At 37.3% G+C, this 20,630-nt stretch overlaps 1 pseudogene; it reads right to left on the bottom strand.

The window, feature by feature from the left end:
- Window positions 1–933: 933 nt before the first annotated feature.
- Window positions 934–1,572, bottom strand: LOC120862015 (annotated as a pseudogene).
- Window positions 1,573–20,630: the final 19,058 nt, after the last annotated feature.

A 20,630-nucleotide genomic window follows, 5' to 3' on the forward strand; every position in this document is an offset into this window, starting at 1 on the left:
CGTGTGTGTGTGTGTGTGTGTGTGTGTGTGTGTGTGAAGTCGCTCAGTCATGTCCGACTCTTTGCAACCCCGTGGACTGTAGCCCACCAGGCTCCTCTGTCCATGGGGTTCTCCAAGCAAGAATACTGGAGTGGGTTGCCATTTCCTTCTCCAGGGGATCTTCCCATCCCAGGGATCGAACCCAGGTCTCCTGCATTGCAGGCAGACACTTTATCCTCTGAGCCACCAGGGAAGCCAACTGCATATATACCATTTCTTAAATTTCTTTCAGCTACTTGAGATATTAAATATTTCACATAAAAAATGATCATATATCCCAGGAATGAATTCCCAAAAGTCATTCATACTGCTCAATATTGTAATTTTAAGTAAACTACAATAGAAATTTTCTATGAATATTTGAATTATTAACTACCAGTAACACATCACTTTTTTTTTTTTTTTTTTTTTGGTAAGGGAAACTAACCTAACATTAATTGAGCACCTACTTGTATGTCTGGCTTCGGCAAGGAGTTTTCATTGAGATTATTCCATTTCATCCCCATACCAACTTGATGAGGTAGGTATCATCCTCATTTTTGTCAGAAGAGGACTATGAAGCTCAGAAAGGTTACAGAGTTTGTCCAATTACACACTTAGTAACAGAGAGAGCAGGGGCTGAGTCTCACACTCAAGAAACCTCTGCAATCTCTCAGGAGGGATGAGAGAGCCAAAGCTGCTGCAGCCCTTCTTACTTTTCCTACCTGAGAACCAAGATGTTACTGAGAGAAGGATCCTCTCCACCTGGGAGGATGCAGCCTGTTGAAAATAGCAGGGAAAAGCCCTCCAGCAGTAAGGGTGCATGCTTTGGGAAGGTTATGCCTTGTTCACAGCTGCTGTAGGAGGAAGCTACTTGGGGAGGAGCAAACTGGGACAATGGCTAGAGTGGGCGGGCTAAACAGGCCCTTTCTGGATGGAACAGATATGAGAACATACGTTTGGAGCAGACAGCAGTCACAGGCACAGTCGCCACCATTCTCCATCTGCTCATTGGTGTTTGTGATCCAACAGGGATTCAAAATTGGGAGAGCAGATGAGTTTGCGCTTTGCATATCTCAAGACTGTCATCTCACTCATTCTATTGTCTCCAAAGCCCATGGCCACCAGTTCCTGCAGGAAAGAGCAGACTGTTCCCATCATCACATCCAGAGTGACTTTGCCCAGGATGTACTGCCCCTGCCCTGATGTGTGGGTGAGCGACTTATCATTGACACTCTGTCAGGTCAGCCAGGGTACAAGCATTCTCTGGCAACCTGGCTTCCTGCTTTTCATCCTGCTTTATAACCATCATCTGTCCATCCTTATTCAGAACCTTCGTCTTGATGTCCTGAAGAGGCAGCTGGCTGAGGAGCCAGTCTGGCAGCTGCAGGAACAGCAACTCTTCCTCCTGCATAAGGCTTAGCTTCCTGAGCAGCCCTGAGGAAGATCCATGCTTTGGGAGGCCAAAGATCTTCCTGGATACTCAAGGGGAGCCTTCATCTTGGTCTCCTTCTTCTCATCTCATGGCTTCTCTTTCATTTTCCCAGGAGGCATGTCACCTCCAAGTCCTCTTCCTTAAAAAAGCCAGCTCAAGTGGGCCAGTTGCCATGGGCTTCCCTGATGGCTCAGTTGGTAAAGAATCTGCCTGCAATGCCTTTGATCCCTGGATGGGAAGATGCCCTGGAGAAGAAAATAGCAACCCACTCCAGTATTCTTGCCTACAAAATTTCAAAGACAGAGGAACCTGGCAGGCTACAGTCCCTTGGGTTGCAAAGAGTCGGATACAACTTAGCAATTATACCACCATCACATGGGCCAATGGTAGCTGCATAGGCATATATTGAGCATCATTACTCAGCCTAAGGTCATCAATAAAATCATACTTTTCCTGCCTGCACAGGATTGGTTTTGTTTCTTCATCTGGATCCCTATTCTTTTTTGCTTTTCTTGTAGTGAGAGGGCCCCATGTCCAACACATCCACAGTCATATCCCAGCTCCCCTATTACTTCATCATTTTGGCTATTCCTTGCTCAAAGTTGGAGTGGGATTGAATCTTTCTAGGGACTCCCAGTTCCATCCATGGCCCTCTTCCTGTTGGTCATTCACACTTTTTCAACACAGAGCACTAAGCTGGGCTCCTTGTGCTTCCCACTAGTTATCTATTTTACACACGGTAGTACATATATATGCCAATTATACTCTCAAAATTCATCCCACCTTTCTCTTTTCCCCCTCCATGTCCACATGTCCATTCTCTACATCTGTGTCTCTATTCCTGCCCTGTAAATAGGTTCATCTGTACCATTTTTCTAGATTTCACACATATGAGTTAATATACAATATTTGTTTTTCTCTTTCTGACTTTCTTCACTCTGTATGACAGACTCTAGGTCCAAGCAGCATTGTGACCGCTGGTTACACAAATTTATGATAGCAGTAGGTAATTGCATTGAATCCATTATAGCAGCATATATTTCCAAAGAATATATTTTATAAGTAAAAATCTTTTAACTTTAATAATTATATTAATAAGTACTAAGCAAGAAATAGGAATTATAGAAATAAAAATATTTATTAAAAAATAACACACAAAGCCTATATGCTTAAAACAATAAGCTCTTTTAGGCTCACATGTGTATGGGTTGGCGAGGGGATCACTAGTCTCTAACGGCCCAGAGATACCCACTTGCACATCTGTATTTAGCAGCATGCAACTAGGTGGTTCTGTTTGTCCTGACTGGACTGGAAATTATGAGGGTTTCTTTTTCTTTTTTTTTTTTTATTGTCTAGCAGGTTGGCTCACATTTACTTGTTCTCAGAGTACAGTTAGAGAAACAAAAGTGAGAACACAGGCATTCAAGGACTCTTGATGTCTTGTTTGGAAATGGAATACTGGCATTTCTTTCATACTCTATTGACCACAGCAAATCACAAAGCCAGCCCATTTTTAAAGGTTCATGAAATAAGGTCCAACTCTTCTAAACTGACAATGCCATGTTATATGTTATCAAAGGAATAGTCACAAGTAAGTAAACAGGATCTGGGACTTTTTCATAAAAATTGAAAATTTTTTTCATTAATTTGGGTATGTTTTTGTGTGTGTTAATCTTTTTCGTAATTTTTCTTTTTACTTTATTTTGCTTTACAATACTGTATTGGTTTTGCCATACATTGACATGAATCAGCCACGGGTGTACAATTCCCAATCCTGAACCCCCCTCCCACCTCCCACCCCATATCATCTCTCTGGATCATCCCTGTGCACCAGCCCCAAGCATCCTGTATCCTGTATCGAACATAGACTGGCGATTCATTTCTTACCTGATAGTATACATGTTTAAATGCCATTCTTCCAAATCATCCCACCCTCTCCCTCTACCACAGAGTCTAAAAGTCCATTCTATACATCTGTGTCTCTTTTGCTGTCTTGCATAGAGGGTTATCATTACCATCTTTCTAAACTCCATATATATGTGTTAGTATACTGTATTGGCGTTTTTCTTTCTGGCTTACTTCACTCTGTATAATCGGCTCCAGTTTCATCTACCTCACTAGAACTGATTCAAATGTATTCTTTTTTAATGGCTGAGTAATACTCCATTGTGTATATGTACCACTGCTTTCTTATCCATTAGTCTGCTGATGGACATCTAGGTTGTTTCCATGTCCTGGCTATTATAAAGTGCTGTGATTAACATAGGGGTACACGTGTCTCTTTCAAGTCTGGTTTCCTTGGTGCGTATGCCCAGCAGTGGGATTGCTGGGTCATAAGGCAGTTCTATTTGCAATTTTTAAAGGAATCTCCATACTGTTCTCCATAGTGGCTGTACCAGTTTGCATTCCCACCAACAGTGTAAAAGGGTTCCCTTTTCTCCACACCCTCTCCAGCATTTATTGCTTGTAGACTTTTGGATCACTGCCATTCTGACTAGTGTGAAATGGTACCTCATTGTGGTTTTCATGCATTTCTCTAATAATGAGTGATGTTGAGCATTTTTTCATGTGTTTGTTAGCCACCCATATGTCTTCTTTGGAGAAATGTCTATTTAGTTCTTTGGCCCATTTTTTGATTGGGTCATTTATTTTTCTGGACTTGAGCTGCATAAGTTGCTTGTATATTTTTGAGATTAGTTGTTTGTCAGTTGCCCCATTTGCTATTATTTTCTACCATTCTGAAGGCTGTCTTTTCACCTTGCTTATAGTTTCCTTTGTTGTGCAGAAGCTTTTAATTTTAATTAGATCCCATTTGTTTATTTTTGCTTTTATTTCCAGTATACTGGGACGTGGGTCATAGAGGATCCTGCGGTGATTTATGTCGGAGAGTGTTTTGCCTATGTTCTCCTCTAGGAGTTTTATAGTTTCTGGTCTTACATTTAGATCTTTAATCCATTTTGAGTTTATTTTTGTGAATGGTGTTAGAAAGTGATCTAGTTTCATTCTTTTACAAGTGGTTGACCAGTTTTCCCAGCACCACTTGTTAAAGAGATTGTCTTTAATCCATTGCATATTCTTGCCTCCTTTCTTGAAGATAAGGTGTCCATAGGTGTGTGGATTTATCTCTGGGCTTTCTATTTTGTTCCATTGATCTATATTTCTGTCTTTGTGCCAGTACCATACTGTCTTGATGACTGGCTTTGTAGTAGAGCCTGAAGTCAGGCAGGTTGATTCCTCAAGTTCCATTCTTCTTTCTCAAGATTGCTTTGGCCATTCGAGGTTTTTTGTATTTCCATACAAATTGTGAAATTATTTGTTCTAGCTCTGTGAAAAATACCGCTGGTATCTTGATAGGAATTGCATTGAATCTGTAGATTGCTTTGGGTAGTATACTCATTTTCACTATATTGATTCTTTCTATCCATGAACATGGTATATTTCTCCATCTATTAGTGTCCTCTTTGATTTCTTTCATCAGTGTTTTATAATTTTCTATATATAGGTCTTATTTTCTTTAGGTAGGTATATTCCTATGTATTTCATTATTTTCGTTGCAATGGTGAATGGAATTGTTTCCTTAATTTTTTTTTCTACTTTCTCATTATTAGTGTATAGGAATGCAAGGATTTCTGTGTGTTGATTTTATATCCTGCAACTTTACTATATTCATTGATTAGCTCTAGTAATTTTCTGGTGGAGTCTTTAGGGTTTTCTATGTAGAGGATCATGTCATCTGCAAACAGTGTGAATTTTACTTCTTTTCCAATTTGGATTCCTTTTATTTCTTTTTCTGCTCTGATTGCTGTGGCCAAAACTTCCAGAACTATGTTGAATAGTAGCAGTGAAAGTGGGCGCCCTTGTCTTGTTCCCGACTTTAGGGGAAATGCTTTCAATTTTTCACCATTGAGGATAATGTTTGCTGTGGGTTTGTCATATATAGCTTTTATTATGTTGAGGTATGTTCCTTCTATTCCTGCTTTCTGGAGAGTTTTTATCATAAATGGATGTTGAATTTTTGTCAAAGGCCTTCTCTGCATCTATTGAGATAATCATATGTCTTTTATTTTTCAATTTGTTAATATGGTGAATTACATTGATTGATTTACAGATATGAAGAATCCTTGCATCCCTGGGATAAAGCCCACTTAGTCATGGTTTATGATCTTCTTAATGTGTTGTTGGATTCTGATTGCTAGAATTTTGTTAAGGATTTTGCATCTATGTTCATCAGTGATATTGGCCTGTAATTTTCTTTCTTTGTGGTATCTTTGTCAGGTGTTGGTATTAGGGTGATGGTGGCCTCACAGAATGAGTTTGGAAGTTTACCCTCCTCTGCAATTTTCTGGAAGAGTTTGAGTAGGATAGGTGTTAGCTCTTCTCTAAATTTTTATAGAATTCAGCTGTGAAGCCATCTGGACCTGGGCTTTTGTTTGCTGGAAGATATCTGATTACAGTTTCAATTTCTGTGCTTGTGATGGATCCGTTAAGATTTTCTATTTCTTCCTGGTTCAGTTTTAGAAAGTTGTACTTTTCTAAGAATTTGTCCATTTCTTCCATATTGTCCATTTTATTGGCATATAATTGCTAATAGTAGTCTCTTATGATCCTTTGTATTTCTGTGTTGTCTGTTGTGATCTCTCCATTTTCATTTCTAATTTTATTGATTTAATTTTTCTCCCTTTGTTTGTTGATGAGTCTGGCTAATGGTTTGTCAATTTTATTTATCCTTTCAAAGAACCAGCTTTTGGCTTTATTGATTTTTGCTATGGTCTCTTTTGTTTCTTTTGCATTTATTTCTGCCCTAATTTTTAAGATTTCTTTCCTTCTACTAACTCTGGAGGTCTCCATTTCTTCCTTTTCTAGTTGCTTTAGGTGTAGAGTTAGGTTATTTATTTGACTTTTTCCTTGTTTCTTGAGGTATGCCTGTATTGCTATGAACTTTCCTCTTAGCACTGCTTTTATAGTGTCCCACAGGTTTGGGGTTGTTGTGTTTTCATTTTCATTCATTTCTATCCATATTTTGATTTCTCTTTTGATTTCTTCTGTGATTTGTTGGTTATTCAGAAGAGTGTTGTTCAGCCTCCATATGTTGGAATTTTTAATAGTTTTTTCTCCTGTAATTGAGATCTAATCTTAATGCATTATGGTCAGAAAAGATGCTTGGAATGATTTCAATTTTTTTGAATTTATCAAGGTTAGATTTATGGCCCAGGATGTGATCTACCCTGGAGAAGTTTCCATGAGCACTCGAGAAAAAGGTGAAATTCATTGTTTTGGGGTGAAATGTCCTATAGATATCAATTAGGTCTAACTGGTCTATTGTATCATTTAAAGTTTGTATTTCTTTGTTAATTTTCTGTTTAGTTGATCTGTCCATAGATGTGAATGGGGTATTAAAGTCACCCACTATTATTGTGTTATTGTTAATTTCCCATTTCATACTTGTTAGCATTTGTCTTACATTTTGTGGTACTCCTATGTTGGGTGCATATATATTTATAATTGTTATATCTTCTTCTTGGATTGATCCTTTGATCATTATGTAGTGGCCTTCTCTGTCTCTTTTCACAGCCTTTGTTTTAAAGTCTATTTTATTGGATATGAGTGTTGCTACTCCTGTTTCTTTTAGTCTCTATTTGTGTGGAATATCTTTTTCCAGCCCTTCACTTTCAGTCTGTATGTGTCCCTTGTTTTGAGGTGGGTCTCTTGTAGGCAGCATATAGAGGGGTCTTGTTTTTGTATCCATTCAGCCAGTCTTTGCCTTTTGGTTGGGGCATTCAACCCATTTATGTTTAAGGTAATTATTGATAAGTATGATCCCGTTGCCATTTACTTTATTGTTTTGGGTTTGGGTTTATACGCCCTTTTTATATTTCCCATCTAGAGAATATCTTTTAGCATTTGTTGGAGAGCTGGTTTGGTGGTGCTGAATTGTCTCAACTTTTGCTTGTCTGTAAAGCTTTTGATTTCTCCTTCATATTTGAATGAGATCCTTGCTGGGTACAGTAATCTGGGCTGTAGGTTATTTTCTTTCATCACTTTAAGTATGCCTTGCCATTCCCTCCTGGCCTGTAGTGTTTCTATTGAAAGATCAGCTGTTATCCTTATGGGAATCCCCTTGTGTGTTATTGGTTGTTTTTCCTTTGCTGCTTTTAATATTTGTTCTTTGTGTTTGATCTTTATTAATTTGATTAATATGTGTCTTGGGGTTTTTTGCCTTGGGTTTATCCTCTTTGGAACTCTCTGGGTTTCTTGGACTTGGGTGATTATTTCCTTCCCCATTTTACGGAAGTTTTCAACTATTATCTCCTCAAGTATTTTCTCACGGTCTTTCTTTTTGTCTTCTTCTTCTGGGACTCTTACAATTCGAATGTTGGAGCGTTTCATATTGTCCTGGAGGTCTCTGAGATTGTCCTCATTTCTTTTAATTAATTTTTCTTTTTTCCTCTCTGATTCATTTATTTCTATCATTCTATCGTCTATTTCACTAATCCTATCTTCTGCCTCTGATATTCTACTATTTGTTGCCTCTAGAGTGTTTCTGATCTCATTTATTGCATTATTCATTATATATTGACTCTTTTTTATTTCTTCTAGGTCCTTGTTAAACCTTTCTTGCATCGTCTCAATCCTTGTCTCCAGGCTATTTATCTGTGATTCCATTTTTATTTCAAGATTTTGGATCATTTTCACTATCATTATTTGAAATTCTTCCTCAGGTAGATTCCCTATCTCTTCCTCTTTTGTTTGGTTTGGTGGGCTTTTCTCCTGTTCCTTTACTGCTGGGTATTCCTCTGTCTCTTCATCTTGGTTATATTGCTGCATTTGGAGTGGACTTTCTGTATTCTGGGAATTTGTGGAATTCTCTTTGTTATGGAGTTTCCTCACTGTGGGTAGGGTTGTATCAGTGGATTGTCAAGGTTTCTTGGTTAGGGAAGCTTGTGTCAGAGTTCTGGTTGGTAGAACTGAATTTCTTCTCTCTGGAGTACAATGCAGTGTCCAGTAATGAGTTATGAGACGTCTATGGTTTTGGAGTAACTTGCACTGCCTGTATATTGAAGCTCAGGGCTGTGTTCCTGTGTTGCTGGAGAATTTGCATGGTATGTCTTGCTCTGGAACTTGTTGGCCCTTGGGTGGTGCTTGGTTTCAGTGTAGATATGGAGGAGTTTGATGAGCTCCTATCAATTAATGTTCCCTGGAGTCAGGAGTTCTCTGATGTTCTCAGGATTTGGACTTAAGCATCCTTCTTCTGGTTTTCAGTTTTATTTTTACAGTAGCCTCAAGACTTCTCCATCTATACAGCACTGATGATAAAACAACTAGGTTAAAGATGAAAAGTTTCTCCACATTGAGGGTCACTCAGAGAGGTTCACTGAGTTACATGGAGAAGAGAAGAAGGAGGGGTAGTTAGAGGTGACTGGAATGAGATGAGGTGGGATCAAAAGAGGAGAGAGCAAGCTAGCCAGTAATCACTTCCTTATGTGCATGCCTCAGTCTGGACTGCTCAGAGACGTTCACGGAGTTATACAGGGAAGAGAAGAAGCAGGAAGTAGACAGAAGTGGCCAGGAGGATAAAAGAGGGAAATGAAAAGGAGAGAGACAGATCCAGCCAGTAGCCAGTTCCCATCGTCTGGAACACACAGAGATTCACAGAGTTAAGTTGAGAAGAGAAGGGGGAGGGAGGAGACAGAGACAACCTGGTGGAGAAAAAGGAGAGTCCAAAGGAGGAGAGAGTGGTCAAGGCAGTAATCTCACTCTCAGGTAAACTTGGGTACTGAAGATTGGGTTTTTAAATGTACAAAATTGACAACAAATACCAAAAAGCAAAGATTAAAAATCTAGAATAGAGGTTGGATTTTTAAAAATACAATATTAAAGAAAAGAAGAACAAGAAGAAAAAGAAAAAAGTCACAAGAATTATTAAAATACAACAATAACAACCACACACAAAAAAAAATATATGGCGTTTGCTTTAAAAATAGGGTTTTTGTTTTTTTTGAAAAGTGATAGTAGGTTATAAAAATTAAAATTAAAGGAGAAATAGAGGACTTAAAAATTTTAAAAAAGTTAAAAAGAGAGAAGAAAAAGAAAACAAGAAAAAATCAAACAACAACATCAACAACAAAAACAAACAAAAAAAAAGAATGGTGGTAAATTTAGTAAAGATATTTCTGGGACTTTCTCTGGTGTTGTGGGCAGTGTGGGGTCATTTCCAAGGTGGTTCCCTGTTTAGCTTCTTCTGTTTGCTGGTCTCTTCAGTGTCTGATTTCCACCCTGACACAAGGGAGGTGGTGGTGGACACTTTTTTTTTTTTTTTAGGCTCACTTGAGAGTTGGACTGTGAAAAAAGCTGAGCATCGAAGAATTGATGCTTTTGAACTGTGGTGTTGGAGAAGACTCTTGAGAGTCCCTTGGACAGGAAGAAGATCCAACCAGTCCATCCTAAAGGAGATCAGTTCTGGGTGTTCTTTGGAAGGACTGATGCTGAAATTGGAACTCCAATACTTTGGTCACCTCATGCTAAGAATTGACTCATTGGAAAAGACCCTGATGCTGTGAGGGATTGAGGGCAGGAGGAGAAGGGGACGACAGAGGATGAGATGGCTGGATGGCATCACCGACTTGATGGACATAAGTTTGAGTGAACTCTGGGAGTTGGTGATGGACAGAGAGGCCTGGCATGCTATGATTCATGGGGTCGCAAACAGTCGGACACGACTGAGTGACTGAACTGAACTGAACTGAATAGTCAAGTTTGATGCTTATCTACTTGAAGTTTTAGTCTCTCAGTCATGTCCGACTCTTTGTTACCCAATGGACTGCAGCCTGCCAGGCTCATCTTTCCATGGAATTCTCTAGGCAACAATACTGGAGTGGGTAGTCATTCTCTTCTCCAGGGGTTCTTCCTGAACCAGGGACTGAACCCAGCTCTCCCATGTTGCAGTCAGATTCTTTACTGTCTGAGTCATTAGGGTCTATATAATTGGCGGCTATTATTATTTTCCTAAAAATTAGCATATTTATATTCTTATCCAATAATTTAGCTTCATCTCATAAGTTTTGAGAAGCTAAAACTTTCGTATATTTAAGTATAAAGATTTTCTAATTTAAAGTATGGGTTCTTTCATTTTTGATACAAATTATCTATTCAGTTCAGTTCAGTTCAGTTCAATTGCTCAGTTGTGCCGACTCTGCGACCCCATGAATTGCAGCACACCAGGCCTCCCTGTCCATCACCAACACCTGGAGTTCACTCAAAATCACATCCATCGAGTCCGTGATGCCATCCAGCCATCTCATCCTCGGTCGTCCCCTTCTCCTCCTGCCCGCAATCTCTCCCAACATCAGGGTCTTTTCCAGTGAGTCAAATCTTCGCATGAGGTAGCCAAGGTACTAGAGTTTCAGCTTTGGCATTATTCCTTCCAAAGAAAACCGAGGACTGATCTCCTTTAGAATGGACTGGTTGGATCTCTTCGCAGTCCAAGGGACTCTCAAGAGTCTTCTCCAACACCACAGTTCAAAAGCATCAATTCTTCGACGCTCAGCTTTCTTCACGGTCCAACTCTCACATCCATACATGACCACAGGAAAAACCATAGCCTTGACTGGATGGACCTTTGTTGGCAAAATAATATCTCTGCTTTTCAATATGCTGTCTAGGTTGGTCATAACTTTTCTTCCAAGGAGTAAGTGTCTTCTAATTTCATGGCTGCAATCACCATCTGCAGTGATTTTGGAGCCCCCCAAAATAAAGTCTGACACTGTTTCCACTGTTTCCCCATCTATTTCCCATGAAGTGATGGGACCAGATGCCATGATCTTAGTTTTCTGAATGTTGAGCTTTAAGCGAACTTTTTCACTCTCCACTTTCACTTTCATGAAGAGGTTTTTTAGTTCCTTTTCACTTTCTGCCATAAGGGTGGTGTCATCTGCATATCTGAGGTTATTGATATTTCTCCCAGAAATCTTGATTCCAGCTTGTGCTTCTTCCAGCCCAGCGTTTCACATGATGTCCTCTGCATATAAGTTAAATAAGCAGGGTGATAATATTCAGCCTTGATGTACTCCTTTTCCTATTTGGAACCAGTCTGTTGTTCCGTGTCCAGTTCTAGCTGTTGCTTCCTGACCTGCATATAGGTTTCTCAAGAGGCAGGTCAGGTGGTCTGGTATACCCATCTCTTTCAGAATTTCCCACAGTTTATTGTGATCCACACAGTCAAAGGCTTTGGCATAGTCAATAAAGCATAAATAGATGTTTTTCTGGAACTCTCTTGCTTTTTCGATTATTTAGTGGATTTTTCAATTTGATCTCTGGTTCTTCTGCCTTTTCTAAATCCAGCTTGCATAACTGGAAGTTCATGCTTCACGTATTGTTGATCCTGACTTGGAGAGTTTTGAGCATTACTTTACTAGCGTATGTGATGAGTGCAATTGTGTGGTAGTTTGAGCATTCTTTGGCATTGCCTTTCTTTGTGATTGGAAGGAAAACTGATCTTTTCCAGTCCTGTGGCCACTGCTGAGTTTTCCAAATTTGCTGGCATTTTGAGTGCAGCACTTTCACAGCATCATCTTTCAGGGTTTTAAATAGCTCAACTGGAATTTCATTACCTCCACTAAATTTGCTTTGTTCATAGTGATGGTTTCTAAGGCCCACTTGACTTCACATTCTAGGATGTCTGCCTCTAGGTGAGTGATTACACCATCATGATTATCTTGGTCATGAAGACTTTTTTGTACAGTCCTGTGTATTCTTGCCATCTCTTATTAATATCTTTTGCTTCTATTAGGTCCATATCATTTCTGTCCTTTATCCAGCCTATCTTTGAAATGTTCCCTTGGTATCTCTAAGTTTCTTGACGAGATCTCTTGTCTTTCCCATTCTATTGTTTTCCTCTATTTCTTTGCATTGATCACTGAGGAAGGCTTTCTTAGCTCTCCTTGCTATTCTTTGGAACTCTGCATTCAAATGGGTGTATCTTTCCTTTTTTCCTTTGCTTTTCACTTCTCTTCTTTTCACAGCTATTTGAAGGGCCTTCCCCAGACAGCTGTTTTGCTCTTTTGTATTTCTTTCCCACGGAGATGGTCTTGATCCCTGTCTCCTGTACAATGTCACGAACCTCCGTCCATAGTTCATTAGGCATTCTATCTATCTATCAGATCTAGTCCCTTAAATCTATTTCTTACTTCCACTGTATAATCATAAGGGATTTGATTTAGGTCATACCTAAATAGTCTAGTGGTTTTCCCTACTTTCTTCAATTTTAGTCTGAATTTGACAATAAGGAATTCATGATCTGAGCCACAGTCAGCTCCTGGTCTTGTTTTTGCTGACTATATAGAGCTTCTCCATCTTTGGCTGCAAAAAATAAAATCAATCTAATTTTGGGTTTGACCATCTGGTGATGTCCATGTGTAGAGTCTTCTCTTGTGTTGTTGGAAGAGGGTGTTAGCTATGACCAGTTCATTCTCTTGGTAAAACTGTATTAGCCTTTGCCCTGCTTCATTCCATATTCCAAGGCCAAATTTGCCTGTTACTCCAGGTATTTCTTGACTTCCTACTTTTGCATTCCAGTCCCCTATAATGAAAAAGATATATTTTTTGGGTGTTAGTTCTAAAAAGTCTTGTAGGTCTTCATAGAATCTTCAACTTCAGCTTCTTCAGTGTTACTGGTTGGAGCATAGACTTGGATTTAGTGTGTTTTAAATTTTTAAAAATGTATTTGAAATATCTAAACTTTTAGATATATTTTCTAGCATAATAGCATATTGTCCAGAGAACGTAAACTGAATCTTAATATAGATGATTTGCACTGCAGTCCATAGAATCAGAAAGAGTACGACACAGCTGGGCCACTGAACAACAGAAAATGTACTATAGAAGTAAGTCAGACAGGCACAAAATAATACATACTTATGCTTCCATTCATATATAAAGTTCAAAACAAGCCAAACTATTGCTTATCCTTGGAGAGTAAATAGTGACTAAGTGAAGGCATAATGGAGATTTTGACAAGGCTGTTGATATTTTCCTTCTTGATCAAGGTTCTACTTGCAATTGGTAATTTGTGAAAATTCATTAAGCTCTTTATACTTGTGATTTATGCACATTTTAACACACTTGTTATATTTAAGTTAGAAGTTGGAAATCTCAGTGAACTTGTTTATAGCAGATAAGATACAGCTGAAGAGAGGTTTAGTAGGATAAATATGAATTTAAGGAATTATGAGTTTACAGCATAGAGATTCAAGGAGATAAAATTATAGATAAGAGTTTACAAGATATGTAGAAGAAAATGAGAATGCTACAATTACACATTCATATTTCTAATGTATCTTTGCCAATCCTCTCATCAGAGCAAAGAGTCTAGTCCCTCAAGGCAATGAATCTAGTATGACCACCTGACCTACCTCTTGAGAAATCTGTATGCAGGTCAGGAAGCAACAGTTAGAACTGGACATGGAACAACAGACGGGTTCCAAATAAGAAAAGGAGTACATCAAGGCTGTATATTGTCACCCTGCTTATTTAACTTATATGCAGAGTACATCATGAGAAACGCTGGACTGGAAGAAACACAAGGTGGAATCAAGATTGCTGGGAGAACTATCAATAACCTCAGATATGCAGATGACACCACCCTTATGGCAGAAAGTGAAGAGGAACTAAAAAGCCTCTTGATGAAAGTGAAAGTGGAGAGTGAAAAAGTTCGCTTAAAGCTCAACATTCAGAAAACAAAGATCATGGAATCCGGTCCCATCACTTCATGGGAAATAGATGGGGAAACAGTGGAAACAGTGTCAAACTTTATTTTGGGGGGCTCCAAAATCACTGCAGATGGTGATTGCAGCCATGAAATTAGAAGATGCTTACTCCTTGGAAGAAAAGTTATGACCAACCTAGATAGCATATTCAAAAGCAGAGACATTACTTTGCCAACTAAGGTCTATCTAGTCAAGGCTATGGTTTTTCCAGTGGTCATATATGGATGTGAGAATTGGAGTGTGAAGAAGGCTGAGCTCCGAAGAATTGATGCTTTTGAACTGTGGTGTTGGAGAAGACTCTTGAGAGCTGCTTCAACTGCAAGGAGATCCAACCAGTCCATTCTGAAGGAGATCAACCCTGGGATTTCTTTGGAAGGAATGATGCTAAAGCTGAAACTCCAGTACTTTGGCCACCTCATGCAAAGAGTTGACTCATTGGAAAAGACTTTGATGCTGGGAGGGATTGGGGCCAGGAGGTGAAGGGGACGACCAAGGATGATATGGCTGGATGGCATCACTGACTCAATGTACGTGAGTCTGAGTGAATTCCGGGAGTTGGTGATGGACAGGGAGGCCTGGCGTGCTATGATTCATGGGGTCACAAAGAGTCGGACACGACTGAGTGACTGGACTGAACTGAACTGAACTATATATTTAAAAAGTTTTTTCTTTCATTATTATTTTGTGCCAATGAGAAGTGTCATTAGGATATACCTACTTATGCTGGTTAATAGTACCTTCACTTGTTTGATGTGGACCTGGTCAGTTCAACTGTGATTTTTTATTTTCTTTTGTTTGTGGTGGAATGAGAGAATATCTAAATCTTATCATTATAGAGATCGTTCTTTCATTTATTCAACAACCGTGCACTGTTCACAGTGAGTAAGTTACACCAGATGAAAAATGAAGAGCTCAGAAGGCCCTCCTATGCTTTATCATCTTGCTTTCACTATACTTCCTTTCAGTCATTCAGTTCCTACTATGTTAACCTCCTTGCTGTCCTTCAGTGACGGAAGTTTTTCCCTTTTTCCTGGAAAGTTCTTTTTCAACATAACTGTATGCCAGGCTTTCTTTTGTTTTTTTCAACCTTTTGGTCAAATGTCATTCTATTAGCAACTCATTCCTTCACCAACTGCATCCCTCCCTATGACAATTTCATATTTTCCGCCACAGCACTTATCATCAACAGATAATTTTGAAAAACAGTATTATTTGCTGTCCTTGTTCTCCCTTATCTGTCTTTCTTCCTGAAAGTAAACTTCAAAGTGACATGTGTTTTTTTTTTTCATTACTATAATGTTCTTAGTACTTGGAACAGTTCCTAATCATAGTAGGTACACAAATATGATTTTTGAATGAATGGATATATGAACTAATAGTGCACAGTGAAATCAGCCTTTGATTTCAAAAAAAAGGAAACCCCAGCACTGTGGTGGCTTATAATAAAGTTTTATTTATTGCATTGGCTAAATATCCCAATCTCATTCTAAGAGTTGATGGAGCCTTCACCATCAGACACATTGCCTTTCAGGGATTAAGCCAACTTCACACTGTTTCTTAAATTGTCCCACTCAAAAATGATAAATAGAAAACTCAGTCACATTTCACTGTTCCCAGAAGGTAGTTTTTAGCTACCTGTGCCAAAGAAGGCAGGCTGTGATAATGGCAGAGATCATATTTGTATACAGTGGTTAGGAAAGACCTCCTAGAGAGAATAACAGTTGAACTGAGCTCAGATTTCTTTCTAGAGGCTGTCAACTATGGTGTTCTAAGACATGATTTAGATCCCAGTTCTATGTTATCTACCAAAAATTAATAGAGCTAACCGTATTTCTTAGGATTATGGCATTAAGTGAGATATTTCATATGCATAACTTAGCACAGGTTCTAGAAATTAATAAATACTAAAAAATGCTGTCTATTATTTATAACATTATCACTGACATTTAAAGTCTGTTTGAATTAAACAGTAAGTCTTTCTTCAAACAGTGAAATATAAAAACATATCTAAAGGGAGTAGATCAGTACTGGATGGATTTTTTTTCATAAAGAGGACCATTCATTATTGTAGGATCCACTCAAAAGAGGTAAGCTTTGAATCATGTTTGGTTGAAACACTGGTTACACACTAATCTGTATGAAAGGTGGATAATGCTCTTGAAATCAGAGCAATGATGGGAGCCCACATGGAATATATTGAAACAAATTATTTATCAAACACTGAGCAAATAAACCCTGCCAGAAATAGAGGGTCAAATTTGTATTCAACATTTGTGTTTTAAAACTCACCCACCACCAACAGTATCCGGAGATATTTGTAGAAATATATTGTTCAGTAATAACAGTTAATGCCAGAGATAGAGAAGATCAACAAAGCTTTAATCTCAATTACTTTGAAGTAGAAGAAAAGTTTTCAAAAAGGTAGTCATGCACAAGCATGTGCTCTAAGCTAGAATACTTTAAAAAAGATTAATATGATAATATCAATACAATGCTAAAATACTGACTACTAAGGAGGAGGAAAAATTACTGGTATTGTATTATGGGAGGAAAGCTCTGTGAAGAGAGTTTGGAGGAAATTTTGACTTGATGTATTTAGACTGGAAGGGTGACAATGAATTCATACACAAAAACAAATAAATAGAAGCAGTTAAACTCTCTGTACTGTTCTCTACCTCCCATATTGTTTTATCCTCAATAATGAAAGTTTAAAATAATTAAGCATGTTGGTTAAACACATACTACTCATTAATAGAGTAATTACCATAGATTTCCACAGTAAGATAAGAGTGTATATCTTAATACTCGATTTGTTATGCAAAAACATTATGTTCTTTAACTCCTCATTATAACTCGTGAGGATTGCTAGAATTTAGCTTATAGAATTACTGAAAGCCTACTTGAAGTTATGCTGTGCAAAAAAAAGAGTTAAGAAGATAGAGGAATACGATCGAATATGGTTGCTTATCATCATATGATACCAATTAGTATTTCACTAACACTGATTATTAAGGAGCACTGTGTGACTTACATTTCCATTTTCACTTAACACATTTTCTTTAGGTGTTTAGTTGTTCACGGGTATGAGAATTTATTTTGCTATTCACTGAGATCTCAGTTGGAGCTCTGACATTCCTGACTTATCAGAGCTTTTTCCACTTCAAGAAAAAAAAAAAAAAATTACCATTCCTCAAGGCACTAAATTACTTTTAGTATTACAATTGCTAGTCCTTTGTCTCTCCTTGATCCTCTGACATTTTTTTCATGTCTTCTCTTGTAGTGCACTTGAGCAGAGCTATTTTGATTAAATAACTCCCCAGAGGACTGAGATTATAATACAATAGTCTTCCAAACAGGTTATTCTTGAGTACATATTGCCATTATGCAGTGCAGATATAGCATCAGTATTTCATAAATGCATGTTTCTATGAAATCTGCCAAGTAGATGAATATCTCTTTCATTGTTCCTGACATCATTGAATTATAAATAATAAAGTGAAGCTCAAATTGTTTATTTGCAATGGAAGAGCTCTGAGAAAAATTTCAGTTATCAATGATATAGTAACCTCTAGAAAAGACAGGAACTTTAAAATTACAGTGAACACTATCTGAAATAATTCCTCTTAAATTGGGCAAGTGCTCAAAATTGCCATACATCAACTCTCCAAATCCAATAGAGTTAAAATGAATGGTGAGTACATACTTATTCATAGTTTTATTTTTTTCCAGAACCAATCTGCTTCAGTGTTTTGAAGTTAAGATAGTATTAGATGGGTGAAGCGATTACTAACTAGCATGGTTTGAACAAGGAAGACTATTCACTACTAGTCAGATTCTTTATTCTTCTGAGAAAGTGGTTACAACAGTTCGTAAGAATAATACTCTTCCTTTCTTATGTCAAATGACCACTTTCATTGCACATGGAAAGCTTCAAACATTAAACAAAATATGAGACAATTTAATTAAATCTTAAGAATTGAACTTCTTAAGTAAAATAAAGTCAAAAGTAAAATTTTAATCAGTGTGATTAATTATTCTCTTCCACCTTTTCATGTAGTTAGCATTTTAGTAGAGACCATTGTATGTTAAATCTTCAAGGAATTAAGTAAAAGGCCAATGAAGCCTGATTCAGTTTGAAAGTTCCCATTTAATATAGTTATCTTATTCCCAGACTCAGAAAAACTAAAAATTCTTGACATGTTAAAAAGTAAGGAAAACTACAAAGTTTCAGTTATGTAAGAAGATAAGTCGTGGAGATCTAATGGACAACAATTTGAGTATATTAACAATGTTGTACTGTACCCATGCAATCTGCTAAGGGAGTAGACCAAAATTTTATCACTGCACAAACAAAAAATAGGAAAATAGTAACTATGTGAACTTATGGGTATGTTAATTAGCTAAGTAGTGTGAATATTATGTTGTACAAAATATATACAATGTTTGCTGCTGCTACTGCTAAGTTGCTTCAGTCGTTTCCGACTCTGTGCGACCCCATAGACGGCAACCCACCAGGCTCCCCTGTCCCTGGGATTCTCCAGGCAAGAACACTGGAGTGGGTTGCCATTTCCTTCTCCAAGGCATTAAAGTAAAAAGTGAAAGTGAAGTCGCTCAGTCGTGTCCGACTCTTAGCGACCCCATGGACTGTAGCCCACCAGGCTCCTCCATCTATGGAATTTTCCAGGCACGAGCACTGGAGTGGAACTGTCATTTATACCTCAATAAAGCTAGAAAAAAAATTTAAAGTAAGCAAAGCTGTAAATCAAAGTGCAAAAAAACCTATTTCTTTGAGGAACAGACCACTCAGAAGCTTTGCATATGCTCAAAAATGCTTTACTAAAAAAAAAAGAAGAAGAAGAAAAAAAGAAAAGTCCTGTATTCTTTTTAGGTTATTAATTTGAGCACAGTCTGGTTGCTAATTTAATTTTGAGAGATTTAATATATTTTGGAGAGGTTAGGAACTTTTGTGTTCAGTGGTATTTGGTGGTAGGAGGTTATTTTACCTGCTGAACCATCCATGAGGAAGCCCTTAGGAACTTAGATTTGTTTATTTTATATCTCCTTCTTGTGTTAGGACTAGTAGTAGAAACCAAAGAGAATGACAACAGAATCGTAGAGCCAGCTGAAGGAAATAAAAATCTATTTTCTAGTATTTAGTCAATTAAAGGTAAAAGTAAAATTAGGTGGCTTATTTCCCTTGCTACTTTCACCTCAAAATAACAACTTAATCGTGGTTAGGTACCTATCTAGCATTTTTTTCTGTATGGCAGGATATACTTATTAAATAATGCATTAGCAAACTTTTATGAACTTAGGGAAGGGTGAAAGCACTCTGATTTTCCCATTGAAATATATACCAAATACATTTAACTAAAACAATTGAAATACACACTTAGTTTCTAGAATTTCCTGAACTGTAATTTTCTATTAACAATGAATAAGATCAATGGTAGTTTGGAGGAAGTAGTTGCTTCAAGGATAAAATTCTTTTTTTTTTTTTTTTTTTTTGGTGGGGGTGGGAATTAAAAGGAAAGGCTGCTGTATCCGGACTCGTCTCTACTGACGGAAAAATACTATAACCGATTTACTTCACTTTCACCAATCCTTCCTCATTTTCCCTGTGATCCCACAACTATTACGGTTTATTTTGGGTTGACCAAACAAGAATACTGAAAAAGAACATTTATTGTATATCTAAATTAATGAAACTAGGGGTAGAAAGAGAAGCACTGTACCACTTGAGATATTTTTGCTCTCAGAAAAGATAGAGGTGCTCATAAGGTCAAGTGTTCTTTTGGTTATAACTTCCAAGCATTCTAGCAACAAGAAAAAGTAAGTTCTATATATTACTGTGCTTCTTAAAATTCTTCTCTTTTATTTTCTACTATTCTATTTATAGCACTCTTGAAAATACAATAGACACACACAATAAAACAACTTTCACTTTTCTCTTGTCTGAATATAAAAATTCTGAATATTTTCATAAAATCTCATTATTTTTTCATTTTACAGTCAGTCTTTGTAAAATAAATTTGAAAAGTTATGCATAATATTATATGTTTCAAGTATATTTTGTACTTTAGCATTTATATTAAAATGTTCTTTCTCTTTTCACTAATTATTTCATACTATTAACAAAATATGTCAAAGAAACCATGTAAGAGTGGCATTAAAATTGGTATAAGTTTAAGATAGTCATCATTTGATATTTACATTCTCATTGTAAATTCTGTTACTTTTAATCTCATATAAAATTACCTAATAAAATTTTGTTCTCTCTATGAAACATAATATACTATAATTAATTTTATGACATAAATATTTTAATATGCTAATATTGCAAACCCAGAGTATTCAAAAGTGTGGGTATTTATACCAGAACTGTGACTTCAAATTATTTAATCTTTTGGGGTTTA

Source organism: Oryx dammah, unplaced genomic scaffold, assembly GCF_014754425.2.
Source record: "Oryx dammah isolate SB20612 unplaced genomic scaffold, SCBI_Odam_1.1 HiC_scaffold_3, whole genome shotgun sequence".
Classification (NCBI taxonomy): Eukaryota; Metazoa; Chordata; class Mammalia; order Artiodactyla; family Bovidae; genus Oryx; species Oryx dammah.